Raw genomic sequence first — 14,574 nt, forward strand, 5'->3', positions numbered from 1 at the left:
TGAAGAGGAGGGAAACGTTCAGAACAAGGGAAGAATAAAAAAAATTAAGAGAAAATGATAAATATAGAGGAAGAAAATGTTAAAACCAAAGAAAGAATAGAAAGATTAAGAGAAGATGATAAATATAAAGAGGAAGAAAATGTTAAAACCAAAGAAAGGCTAAAAGGGAGAAAATGTTGCGAAGAGCAATCAAATGGAAACCAAAGAGCGATTAAATGATTGGCAACAAAAAACAAATAAACGAATAATGATCAACTCCGACTTTTAGGGAGAATACTGTCCGACATTATCTCAGGAGTAATGAACGAAAATATAAGAATTATTTGTATTTTATTAAAGATTAGTCACGTATGCCTCAGTGTATTTGTTGTTGTGAAGGCCTATTTTTCAATCATTCTGTAGTTATCTTTAATGTAGATAAAATTAAACAGAAATTCCAGAATAATTAAATAAAATTAAACAGAAATTAAACTAGAAAATTCAAAAATAATACGATTCTAAATTATAATTTTCAATTAACATTAAATAATCAAATGTTTCACATATACACACATTTGTAATAATGCCTAATAAATTACATATACGTATGTTTAAAAGAACATAAAATTTTATTTCACTAATAACTTCTTTCTGATTTTTAAAAAATCTTTTTTTTATTTTTGATAATTATTTATTTTATTATTTTTTTACTATCACGGTAAATAATTATAAATAAATTATATTTAAATTAAAAAAAAGATTAAAAAATAAATTAAAAAAGTTAAATCAAAGATGTCTGATTCGAACCGATGTACCTTCCCTTGTAAGATCCAAATATTACATTAATTATACTTTTATTTGGCTATAACTCTGGAACCAATGAAAATAGGTACCACTTATGATATATTGTTGAAAAGTTCTCAGTTAGGTCTTATTATTGCAGTTAAGAAAAAGTCCAAAATTAAAATATTTTTTTTGATTTTGGGCTGTTTTGGACACTTTTGGTTCAGTTGATTGCAATTAAAAGGAGAGGTGTACAAATAAATGTTTCAACAGTCCTAAAACTAAAATTTCAACACCATACGGCTAATCGTTTTTGAGTCATGCGAGATACGTACGTACAGATGTCACGCCGAAATTAGTCATAATGGATTCAGGGATGGTCAAAATGAATATTTCCGTTGAAATTTGAAAACCGAAATTTTTCGCGATTACAGTACTTCCTTTACTTCGTACAAGGAAGTAAAAATTTAAGAAGTAAGTAAATGTTAATCAATTTTTATTAATAAATTATATTCTTTTTTGTATGAACATTTTCTTAACTATTTATTATTATTGAGGCGTAAAATTTTAATCTTTCCTTTTTAATAGATTTAAAAAAAATTGTTTTTAATTTGATCCATATTCTATTTTTTATATTTAAGTCTTAGTTTTATCAAATGGATTAATTGTGATGATTCCTTTTTATTTTTTAACCGACTTCAAAAAAGGAGGTTATTTATTCGACCCGTTTATTATTTTGTTTTTATGTTTGTTCGCTCATAAATTTGTCTTACTTATCAGATTTAAATAAATCTTGTTGTAATCGACTCGACTGCTTTTTCGCGGTGGTATCATGGTGTTGAAATACTTTTAGACACAAAAAATCGGTCTGAAAATTTATAAAAAGTATTTTCGCTTTTCGGCGGGTAGGTATTGACAGGGGGAATCCTGATAGTCTATATGTATGCGTGACTTAGATGATATTATATGGTCTAATGTAGGGCAGGTAATGTGTGTTTCTGCACAAGATAATGTAGGAGCGTTAATAAAATCATCAAAAATCGAAATATCTCGTCTTAAATCTTTCAGACCCAATATAAATTAGATATAATATACAGCATCGGTAAGTACAATGGGAATCTTCTAATTCTATATATGTGCATTACATTACATGGTCTTGATGTCAGTTTCATCTTTTTTTTTAATAATGAACTTTTTTTTTGTTAATTATTTAGTATTTTGTAAAAAAAAATAATTTAATGGTTCCTATATTAAAACTGAATCTTTAAACGTTTCCTAGAAACTTATCTGGTAGGTTGTTTTAAAGAAAGATTATGTCATGATTTATAAAGACGATTTGAAGATTTTTTCTTTTGACATAATCTTTATATGGCACGATTATCAAATGCTGCTTGATATAGTTTTAATTTTCAAAGCGTTTTCGGGTGAAGGTTCAAGAAAGTCAATTGGACATTTTAATGTAAAAAAAATATACTTATTCCAGGATTCCAGTAAACCTTTACTTACTTTCGCTAGTAGTCTTTTTACGTCTATTATTTGCATTTCTTTTTTCTATGTATGTATTTAAATATCATATTTTCTTACCTTTGAACTTTTTGCAAACAGATATTTTTTCAAACGTGGAATAACTTTTTTTATGCTTACCCATTTTTTAAATGCAATTTATATTAAAAAACTACAGAGGTAGAATACCTTTAAGAAAAACACAATGTATAATAAAAAATAGTATTTTCAAATCTTCTTTAAATTTGGAATTTTTTAATTTGGCGAGAAGTTTATTATTTGTTGTTACTTATTTTGTGTTTATTTTTAATATATCGCCTGTTGTAAAATGTAGAAATTTAAAGTATTATGTTTTATTTTTCACGAGGTTTTTGTAGGTTGGTTGTATATATTCTCTCTCTCTTTTTTTGTCATTTATTTTATCTCTAAGCACAACATTTTTTTCGTAAATTATTTTCATCGTTTTTCTTGTTTTGTTAATTTACGCAGGCTAAAACATATTTTTTTTTTTTACTACAGCAGAAATATTAAATAAATTAAAAGTAATAAATTCTCAATTTATTCAAACCAATTTGACGGTTTTAAAAATGAATTAGGTTCGGTTGGGTTCCGTAGTGAATTTAACAAAAACAAATTCTATCAAAAAAAAAATTTATTAAAGATGTATCGCGTTTCAAACATTGCAAAGATAGATTGACAAATACACTGACGTCAAACTGAAATAACATTTCTCTCCATTCCTAGAGCTATACACTCGTTTATTATGAATCCGACTTTATTTTTATTCTAATGGTTTTTTTTTATTACGGTATGAAATACTTCCATTTGCTTCGAAACGAGGGTGTAAAAAAATCCATAGAATATATTTATTAGCTTACTTTTCAACTAGTTTTACCCTAAATACATGCATAAATTTCTTTCGTTTTATTTTTTCTACCCTTTTTCCATCTCTTCTTTGCTGCGGCATTAAAACTTGACACTGAAGATCTTTACCACTTCCGGAATGTCCCCATACTCTGTTTTCTTGAGGTCCATATCGGGGTTGGGTATTTCCTCAGGGGATTTTCCATCTTCCATCCGTTTCACTTGTTGAATCCTTTCTCATTAAATTTTCCTCTGATACTTAATACCGTTTAAAGCGTTAATAAATTACTTTCTTTTCATCTAATCGCTTTTATTCTATTTTTATGCTTCTAAATTTTATAAATAATTTACTCGACAAATTTTATACAGATTTCTCTTTGTTCTTTTTTCTTAAATTAATATATTTGTATAATTATGTTCATTTGGTAAATTCAGAAGTTTTTTTAAGTTTAATAGATTTATTTTATTTTCTAGCATTTTTGCTGGTACGACAAGGAGGTAGTGGAAATCTCGTCAAAGAAGGAATTATTTTACTCATGTGAGTACACTGTTATTTAATTAATTTTTTTTAAAGCTTTTTTCGTAACTTATTTTATATTTAATACAATTTTTTACATTTTAAATATCTTTGCTAATTACATAGAAGTAATGTAATTGAAAAAGTTTAATATATATAGAGAATAGTTGTCAAATATTTCAACATTCCGAAAAAGTGCATATAGCTTTTTATTTCAATCATCTTAAATAGGTCTAATATGTACGTAATATATACGAAAATTGTAAGATGGTTATATTAATTAATGAATTGGTTAATTTATAAATAATTAAATTAAATTATATCTTAAAAATATCTTATTTAAGAATAGAAAAAAAAATTGGAATATTACTGCAAAATCAAAAATGGAATACAGAAAGTCTTTAAAAGTAATTGAAAGTAATTACTGAAGAGAGAAAAGTGATTACTGAAGTAATTACAATAGAGAGTAAAAGAAGTTTTTGATAGATACAATCTTAAAAAAACCGGGTTCAGTTTGTCATTAAAATTAATAAATAGGTTTGAACTTTATATATCAGTACAGTGTCGTAAAAAAGCGATCAAGATATTCGTGTAAAAAATATTTTTTGAAAATATAAAAAAAACAAGTAATAATTTGACGTTCCAGAAATTAATCGATCCAGCTTTAACTTTCTTTTAAGCTTGATCTCACTTAGGCTTTGATGCCTGACAACAATCTTCCTTTGTTATGGCCCTTTAGAAACCAGGAAATTTCTTTTTTCTTTTATTTTTTTTTACCTTTTGCACGAATTAATTCCCATTGAATTCCAAAAGTTTTTGATTTGTATTAAGATCCGTCGGTTGGTCAAAGCAGTAACTCATATCATGATCTTAAACCATTTCTTGCTTATTTTCGTTTTGTGGCAAGGATCGTTATCTTGTAGGAAAATAAAATTTACTCCTACCTTTCATACCTTCAGTATGAAAGTTATTGGTAGTAAAGATTACTTATTCCATGATTAAAAAAAAAACACCTTTCATTTAAATTCACCTTTCATCGTTCATAGAGAAATTGTGATGCTCCAGATCTTTCAAAAAGGACATGGGTAGTCGGCTAGTACAAAACTCTGTTTACAATGTGCAGCATAACCTCAATCAAGATGGACGTGATCATTAAATAAAAAAAGCAGATAATATATGAATTTAAAATAAAGAAGTATTATTTCGTTTGCTCAAGATTAATTTTCAAGATTCAAGATTCAAGATTCGTTTGCTTAAGTACACTTCAGTTTTATTTAGAATTTCTCTACAAGTATGAGAAATATGGCATAGCATTCCCCTTCAATTTGATTATTAAATTATATGAGTATCATATGTCTGTTTTAATCCGTTATTGTATAATGACTTATATTAAAAAAATAAATTTGTTCAATGATATATTACAGAATGTTAACTGAATGAAATTAATCAAGTGCCCAAACTTATCTAATTCCTTTTTTTCAAAATACAATCTTTTTTAATTTTAGATAGTATTAAGGTTGAATTAATAGAAAAGTTATAAATATAATTTTTTTTCTACCTGTTAGCATTTACAATCGGCACCTTACATCGGATCTTAACTAAATTTGATTCATAATCACGTGAAGAGAGGTTCCAACGAAACCCCTCATTAAAGCATACGAAGGTTCAACCTCTCATATATAGAAAAAGCACTTGTATAAGTAGTCCAAATAAAATTCAATATTTAACATTAATATAATGATGTATTTTTAGTTTACAAATGTCTTGCTTTTCTGAGACTCAATACTGTGTGTTTTTGGAAGAGAATTTATATTTTCTATTTCTGTTAAATTTTTTAACGATTTTCCACGTCAAAAAATTTTTTAACGATTTTCCACGTCAAAATTGCACGATATATTACATTTTTAAATATTTAAAAAAAAATTAATCTTGCTTTAAATTTTACTTAAACATTTCATTTTTTATGTAGATTTTTTAATTTTTGTAGCATCTTGTGGGTTTTGGGTGGACTGTTTCCATTGCGGTTTGTCTTAGGTGAAAGGCTTGTTTCGTATAGTCGTGATATTTCCTGGAAGAGTTCTTTGTCGATGATCCATTTGAGTGAGGAATAATTGTTGCATACTTTTCCTCTTGATACGCATCCAAAAACGTTTGATTATTTTATATTATGTATTGAATTTTAGCTTAATTTAGTGTTGACTTTGTAAATTTTATTTTTAAATTATTGCGGTAAGTTCATGTTTTTTTTTTAAACATATTTTTTATTTTTACTTTTTCTCAGTTTATTGGAAGCACTAAACTAAGATTTCTTTTTTTAGTCTGGTCTGTTGTACCTCTGCTCCCTATTTGGTCAAGAGCCCTTTTTGTTTCTGGGTCAAGGATGACAAAGGGCAACTATACAGGAGATGGAAAGATGTCTAATTATTATCATTGTTTTGTTTTCTTAAGGTTTTTCTTTAAATTTCTTTTTATGAAAGCTTACTTTGAGTTATTTAGTACAAAATTAATTTTTGTTGCATTTTACATTTACTTAAATTAAAATAAAAAAAGACGCTCAAATACAATAATCAAAACAGCTCAGAAATGTAATTAATAGCTAAAATTAGACGATCCTTTTGATTACTAAACAATGATCATAAGTGTATGTTGGGGAATTAATATACACAAAATGAAAAATAAAAAATAGAAAAAAAAACAGTATTTATGAACTCCGCAAAACGAGTATTTCTACCATTGTTTATGCAATAAAAATAAAAAAGAAACGGTTTTTATTTTCAAAGTATTTTATAAATTTTTTTGTTTTTATAGAATATGCAGTGGTTTAAATATTTCTTTTGTTGCGTTTCGTATGAGTTGTTTGATAATTTTTTTATTGTAATTATTTCCTTTATTTATTCAGTTTCTTTTTGTACACTAATTCTTCAGTATTTACTGACGATTATTATTTAAAATAAAAATAACCATCGATTTTTTAAGTAATTTATTCTTTTTTTAATTGAGTTTTTGAGAATTCTATCAATATTCATCGTAACCCTTACCTTGTATTTTCTTTGTGTAATAAACCATTATAGAAGATTTCAAACTGTTACCCGTGTTGGTCGCATCTTATTCGCTTCGTCTTTGCTGCTTTTTTTTCTAAGTTTCTCGTGTTTGTTGTTATGTTTTTTATCGTTCATTTCGTTAATTACTAGTTCTATTTATTGTTTTGTTGTTCTTTGAAGTTTTTAGTTCGGTTTTGTGTTTATTTTATTTATTTTTGTGGTTGCCTAACTGGCAGTCATTTTGCTTTTAACCTAGCGTTGTTAGGGGTTGTTTGTTTAGGTAAACAAGCGCACGATTTGTTTGTTTAAATTTACTTTTTTTTATTTCTTTTTGTTTACTCCCCCCTGAATTAAGCATAGCTGTAGCTATGCTTAATTGGGGTTCAGCTCCCCAATTAAGCATAGCTACAGCTCCGGGGGATACCATCGCCTCAAACTACTTTGGCAGAACTCAAGGCTCCACCCAGGTAGCTGGGACCTGGTCTTTTGATTATTTGCCATGCCTTAAATGAGGGACCCACCTCGGCCACTCCAAAGCGTGGCCATAGATTCTGCAGGAAGTGCAGCGGGTTTCCTTCTGGCAATTCATCTTGACATGGCCAACCTCCCCGCAGTTAAAATATTGGCCGATCCTGTCAGGACCACTATACGGCTTCGCCCGGTGCCCCGTATCCCAACAACGGAAGCACCGTTTTTCCGCGACCGGCGCATTACTCTGCAGGCCACCCATCCAATCCGCACCCGATCGTCCTGGACCAATCTATCCGCCAAGATGGGTGGCAAAGCTAGCGTCACTACTTGATTGGCCTCGTAGGCAGGTCTCATTGAATGTCAATGTACATTAACAGTCACAGGTAACAAGACGATCTCTCATGAACTCTTCTAGTTTACCCTGACTTAGTTTTTTCGTACCATTTCTTGTGTTTGAAGCTAATAAATTTTGACTGGATAAACAAATTTTGATGAAATTTTGCACAGAAACTCACGTACATGGGACAACTTTTAGGTAAAATTTTCGGTGGGAGTATCTCTAGGGAGGGTAGATAGTATTTGGGCTTCAATTTTCTTAAAATTTTGCAAAGATATCTCCATTTTATATTACATATACGTGCATGTTTATCTTACCATACTTTAAAAAATTTTACTCCAAAATTCCCCCTTCCTCAAAAATTGGAAAACCTATCTTTACAGTTATTGCATATTTTTAACGAATTTTTATGCCTTCTTAAGCATTGTAGTAATGCAAGTGATCCAAAAAAAGCTTTGGGGCAGTATTGGGGATGGGAAGTTGACAAACTTAAAAAATATCAATTTTTGGAATTTTTAAAACCTTTTTTGGTTTATTTAAACTTTTAATACTATTAAAGATTTAAATAATAAAGTTTTAATAATAATATTATAAAAAGTAATAAAATTTCATCTTAATTCACCCTTCACCATCAAAAAATAAATCTAGGTAACTTTTTATTGGTTGTAAATTTTTCAGTGAAATTTTTAATTTTCTTTCATTTAACAAAGTAAACTTAGAAGAGATCAAATATTTTATTTAAAATCAAAGTGATTTTGGAGCTGGGTAACAAAAATAACGATTTATTGAATTTCTTAATCTTTTTTCGTTTTATTTAAACGTATAATGATAATTTTACAATAAAACTTCGTAATAAATTACTCCCTCCAAAAAAAAAGAAATCTTAGATTACTTTTTTCATTGGCTATTTTTCCATTGTATAAGAATAAAACCAATACCAGAAAAGTACTACAACTTTGTTGTCAGATTTTTTTTTTAAATGAAAGAATAGAAAGAAATAAAATTTTAAAAACAAAACATGGTTTTTGAAATTAAATTTTATTTTTTATTTTTGAATTAAAAGTATTCTAAGCAAATATTTTAAATTTAACCAAAGAATTTAAAGGCCGCAATCGATATTTAACAAAATGCCGGTGTGATTCACAGTTAATTTGATTTTATGGGTTATGCGTTCGTTATAGAGGAGTACAATACAGTGAAGTACTATCGTAGGCTTTACTGACTTATTTTAGTTGACTGAAATATTATGCGAATCAATTAAAAAAAAAGGTACATTTCAAAGCGAATATCATTTAGCTTCATAAAAAAATTAACCATTTATGGTATTTTAAACTACATCAACAACCGCGTTTTAAAGTACGAGTATGTTACGCAGAATACCTTAGCAAAGAAGTACATTTTTTTTAAAATTGTATTTCTTTTGTTAAGAAAATAATTAAATAAAAAATTTATATAAAATCGTAGTAACATTAAACATTTTTATCATAATGGTAAAGGTTAAATATTTAGCTATAAGAAAATGCCTCGCCATCCCAAAAAAAAAAAAAAACAGTAAGATCGTTTCCAGGTTTTTCAATTTTATATCAAATGGTACTAAATATTTATAACAAAATATTATAAGTGCTTCCACGAAATTCTCTGGAGAATACTATGTTTAATCTACTATCAGTGCATTTCACAAATTGACTTTCGCAAACCGCGTAACAATAACACTTCTATCGCTCTATTTAAAAAAAGGTTGAAGAAGGCAGACTACCTAATAATAATTTAAAGCTTGAAAAATGGTTATTGACGTTGTTGAATACACATTGTCGATTAGATAGTACCAAATTATATTAAAATTGATTTAAATACATAAAAATTACATTATAAAAATAAATGAATTATTGCTTTTTATAAAGCGATTAGGTAAATAATCCTGACACTAAGAGACGTTAATAATTTAGGTAATAATTTAGTAATTTAGGTAAATAAAATAGGTAAATTATTACATTTTATTTAAAATTATTAATTATAATTACGTTGAGTTCGTGTACTTTTTAATTGTTTTACGCCTTAGTTTCTTTAAAACGAATTAAAACAATTTTTGTAAAGTAAAACAATTTTCGTAGAGTTGAACGTTCTAGATGTTGAAATTGGATTTTATTATATGTGGTGTATTTTCATCCATTATCTGATTCGGTAATTTGAAAATCACTGGTCGAGTGTGTGTAATATAAATATTTAACTTGTATTGAATGTGAAGCAGCAGTATAGCTTTTCAGTAGTTGCACGTTTACAACGATGGGGCTGCGTATAATTTAAATGTATACTGTAGTATATCTGAAATCATGCTGAAGTAAATCTTTTATTAAAAAACTAACATGTCTTTAACGGATTTATAATTAAATTTTTCTTATTCATTTCGTATATTCTAAATAATAAGACATAATTATATTAACACCTATTAACTTACGGCTAACATGTAAGTACTCCCACCTGATGAAGTACATTTTGAGACTAATGCGTGCACGTAGTGATCGAACTTTACGTCTTGATTCTATCTTTAATATTGATAAACACTAAGCTACCGTATATCTATCGTATCGTGTATAAAACGGCATTAATTTTATGAAAATACATTAATCCAATCACTGTATTTTATTTGTTTTTTTGCAACAAATAAATTAACATTTCAATTCATTGTAACTTTGTCCACATCTAGTTGATGGGGTACTGTTTGTTAAAATAATATACTACCTATAATTTATAATCTATAACAATAAATAACTATCATTTTTCATTATCCTGAGTTTTTCAGAATATAATTAATTCATTCGAGAATACATTCCTTTTTTAATAACAGTAGCTTAACTATACTAATCTGTTATCAAATCGTTTACTTACATTTATGTGTGAAGAATATTGCAATGGATATATTAAAAACTCATTTAAATATTTGACATCATTATATCAACACTAAATGTTATTTTATTATTATACTAACGGTAAATGGATTTTAGAAGTATAATATCAATTTACTTATTACGGCACAAGAATGTGTACTATTTTAATCTGAATTCACAATTTTTTAAAGAATAAATGATATTAAAAATAAAATCACTAGTTTTAATATTACGGTCTCTGTTGATAAATTTTCTTCAAATGTATTTAAGAGTGATTTACAGTATTACAGATATTACATTTTTCGTCTTTAAATATGTTCGGAAATTAACCTTAGTCTTGTATTATTGATTAATTTTTTAACTGCCTGAAATTGAAAAATTTCAAAATAAAATATCTTATCGCTTAGGATTATTTTTATTAAATAACGGTGGCATATTACGTAATAAAAATAAATCATAAAAAAGTGTGCTGTGCATCCTAATATATAACATTATATTCGATTAAATAACGAAGGAAATGGAAAACGAGATCCATCGGGGGATCGTTATTTTCCGTAGTATAACCGACAAGATGCGTATAATTCTTGAGGATGGCTGAGCCACATAATTGGAAACGATTTATACATCTCTTTAATACGTGTTCGCTTAAAATACTCACGGTCATGGCACTTTGTTTTTTTTTAGAATTGTATTTTGTATTTTTTCTATGTTAAGTAGCATTACCATTACGGTTGTAGAGGAGCTAACATAAGTCGTAAATTGCGCCCGTTAACGACATAACTACTATTCAAGAATAACAAACATTCTATGCTATGCTTATTTAGGAATATAAGGAGCGAAGAGGGTTTTCATTGATTTTTTTTTTTTAAATGATTGTACTGTCTATATCAGAAGCCAAGTTCATTGAAACTCATTTAATATTTAGTCCTTAAAAGACACATTCTGTTCACGACATCGGCTAGTTATATGGTGAGCATCACTACTCTCAGAAAAAAAGAATTATCTATTAATGTCTTTTATATCTCAGGTTCTTTACATTCGTAAGAGCCATTGGAAATACTGGGACAAATAGAGTTAAGAAAAACCCCTTTCTATTTTGAAATAATGATGTATGCTACGTTTCAGTAGAGGTAATTTTCTTGTAGAAATTACTTTTTCAAAATCCTATTTTCTGTATTCGTTATTTGGTCAACTTGAGAATAAAATTTTACGTTTATATTTACCCTTTTTAATCTAAAATAAGCAAAACAGTCATGTTTTAAATAACTATATTATTAGATATTTGTTGAAAGGATGAGTATTTTTACGTTGGCATACAGGTTATCAACTGTGGTAATTCAAAGAAATGATTACGTAGTTAAGTACGTTTAAACGTTTAATACTGAACTATTAATTTTATTATTCAAAATATAACATTAAAATAGAAACGTGTACAAATTAAAATCAATTGAAAAATGTTGCAAAATTAATGGTAATTATACAATGGATAAATGAACAAATAAACAGCGCGAGATAATTACAATACGGTAGGATAGTGTGAAGTGGAAGAGATGTAGGGAAGTGTATTAGTGTATTTCAACCACGTCTGAAGTTGCTTGAGTAGTACGTTATTAACGAGAGAGGGAAAAGTGGATATTATCGACCCTGTTACGTACAGTTGGGCGGGGTAGTAAAAAGGAGGAAACGGTGTGAGACGGTTGAAAGAGGATGAGGGAATGGAAAATGAAACGCGTGGTATATAGTGGGAAGTGGTAGCGGTGGATTTTTTATTAAGTGAACCGAAAACGCGTGGTACTTACCGTTAGTGCTTCCTCCTAACTATTTACGGCACAATCTCTCTTTCTCTTCTTTTTCCACGACATTCTCCTATCCTTCTTGATATGTGTGTATATATATTACATAAATAAAATAACATCGATGTTACTATTACTACTATTTTTTTCTTAGTTTCTTTTTTGCCTTTTATTACCCGGGTGAATGACGAAGATGTATGTTAATCTTTTACAGATATGTATATTTTACGGCATGCACGTATTTTCAGAACGGCAGTACCGATTTTCATGAGATTTCTATCAAACGATTCATCAAAACCAAGCGTTTGTGAAATGCTTAATTTTCTAGCTTCTGGAAAAAGAAACCTGAATAACATTTGGTTAATAGAAGTTATTTTTCTAAACTGAAAAAGAGGAAATATCTTGTTTGAAACTCAAATGATATTCTTTCAATTATTGTTTGATAAAATATGGTTTCATGTAAAGATGTTTTTCGAGAGTCGCCTTATATTAAGTGAAATTAACACTTAATTATTTATTTAATATTTAGCTCATATTATCATCTTTTCACTTGACCGACGGGAGTTGTTTTTAATTGTAGCTTTTTACACTACGTCTGTTTGTTGACAAGTAAACCTGTTTTCAAATCGTCAGTTTCCATCATCAGACAGAGGCTGAACACGTGATTTCTCGTCTAATCTTAATATGACTTATCACACACAGTTTCTAGTCTTTCTCTGAGGGATTCGACTTAGATTTCTAACATTTCCATGATTTACTCCATCTTTAAGCCTAACATTTTTCTCTAAGATCATTGTGCTATTACCACTACTACACAGCGTCGTGTGTTTCTAAGGATGATTTCTGGAAGATTACATATTTAATCAATAAACATTAATCAAAACAGTGATTTTCAGTAAATTTATTTTTTAGTTTTCTCCTCAAAAACCGGATCTATAAAAATATTGTAAAACATTTTATATTGATAAAAAAGTTACTTCTACATTCATAAATTTAGTTATTCCAGTTTTCCGGGAAACAGTGCTTACGATATTGCTAATATATAGAGCGATACATAACTACATGGCAACTGATTCAATTATATGACAACTTGAGAACTGATTTTATAGCTAAAACAGGAAAAAGGTACAAATAAACATAAGTCCGAAAACGATTTGTTATTGAGTTACGGCTAGCGAAAGATTTCGCCCGGATTTCGGTTCCCCCGTGGAAATGAAGACTTCCTGAAATTCTGGGAAGGTATATTAAGGAGGCAAATTTAGTTGTTTCTTTTCGATTTTGATTTGAAAGTATTAAAAAAATGGCTCCAGAACTATTCCTCTGCTAGATCTAAAGATATTTGACGAAAAACACAAAAAATGGGGCTAACAATCACGTTATTGGGTTATAACCCCTTTATTGGGTTAAATGGTTAATTAAGTTGCATTTTTTCAATTAGAAATGTAGAAAACTTAATTCTGAAAAGATTTATGTAAATTACTTAAGAAAAAAAAGTGAATACAGATTCAATTTTTTATTTTTTGACATCAAAAATTATTGAAGGCGTTATGAATTATATTTAATTCAAATCAAATTTATTCGAAGTGGCCCCCATTTTGTTAAGTACATGATTTCGCTCGACGAATCCTTTTCTAGCGCGTCTCATAACGGTAGGAGTATTCTTAATAGTTTCTCCAGCTTCTATAATGCGATTTCTTAGTTTCTCTTGTGTGTTAATCCGTTTTTAATAAAAAATTGACTTCATCCAACCCCACAGAAAAAATTCTGATGGTGAGAGGTCCGGAGATCGGGGTGGCCATTTCACTGGTTGTTTTGGCCGATCCATTGTCTACCGTATGAATTATTTAAACGATCCTTTCTTTACATTATCAGAAAAATGAGGAGGTGCCTAGTAATGCATGAATCACATCTCTAACCCGTTTTCATGTCAAATATCATCCAAGTGTGTGAGCTGGTTTGTTTCCTAAAAGTTTAAGTACGCTTCTTCTATAAGCATCCATGGTAGGAGAAATAGATCGATCAAATTATCAGCTAGAACACCAAACCGTACATTAATTGAAAATGTACGTTGGAAATATTTTATTGCAGTCTCATGTGGGGTTTCAGTTGCCCAAATATGGTCGAAAATTTACTATTCTATTTCCTGTGAAGCATGATTCATCAGTTACCAGAATACAACGAAGGACATTGCGATTTCGTACCCATTTTCTAGTTAAACATCGGCAGAACATTTTCCGTTTATTATGATTTTGCGGTAATAAGTTTTGTACCCGTGTTACATGGAACGGGTACTACTGTGCCTCATAAAGTACCTCCATACGCTTGATTGTGAAATATTTAAATGCCGTGATACCCGTCTGGTGTTTTTAGTTGGCGGTAATTGTACAGCATTTATGATTGC

At 28.7% G+C, this 14,574-nt stretch overlaps 1 protein-coding gene across 1 annotated transcript in view; it reads left to right on the forward strand.

The window, feature by feature from the left end:
* Positions 1-14,574, forward strand: part of LOC142326682 (thrombospondin type-1 domain-containing protein 7A-like) — a 534,047-nt gene that overhangs the window by 294,890 nt on the left and 224,583 nt on the right. The window contains exon 3 of the mRNA XM_075369298.1: positions 3,604-3,667. The gene's annotated coding sequence lies outside the window, so the exon portion shown is untranslated. The remainder of the gene's footprint in view (positions 1-3,603; positions 3,668-14,574) is intronic.

This window comes from Lycorma delicatula, chromosome 6 (assembly GCF_047948215.1).
Source record: "Lycorma delicatula isolate Av1 chromosome 6, ASM4794821v1, whole genome shotgun sequence".
NCBI classification, from domain to species: Eukaryota; Metazoa; Arthropoda; class Insecta; order Hemiptera; family Fulgoridae; genus Lycorma; species Lycorma delicatula.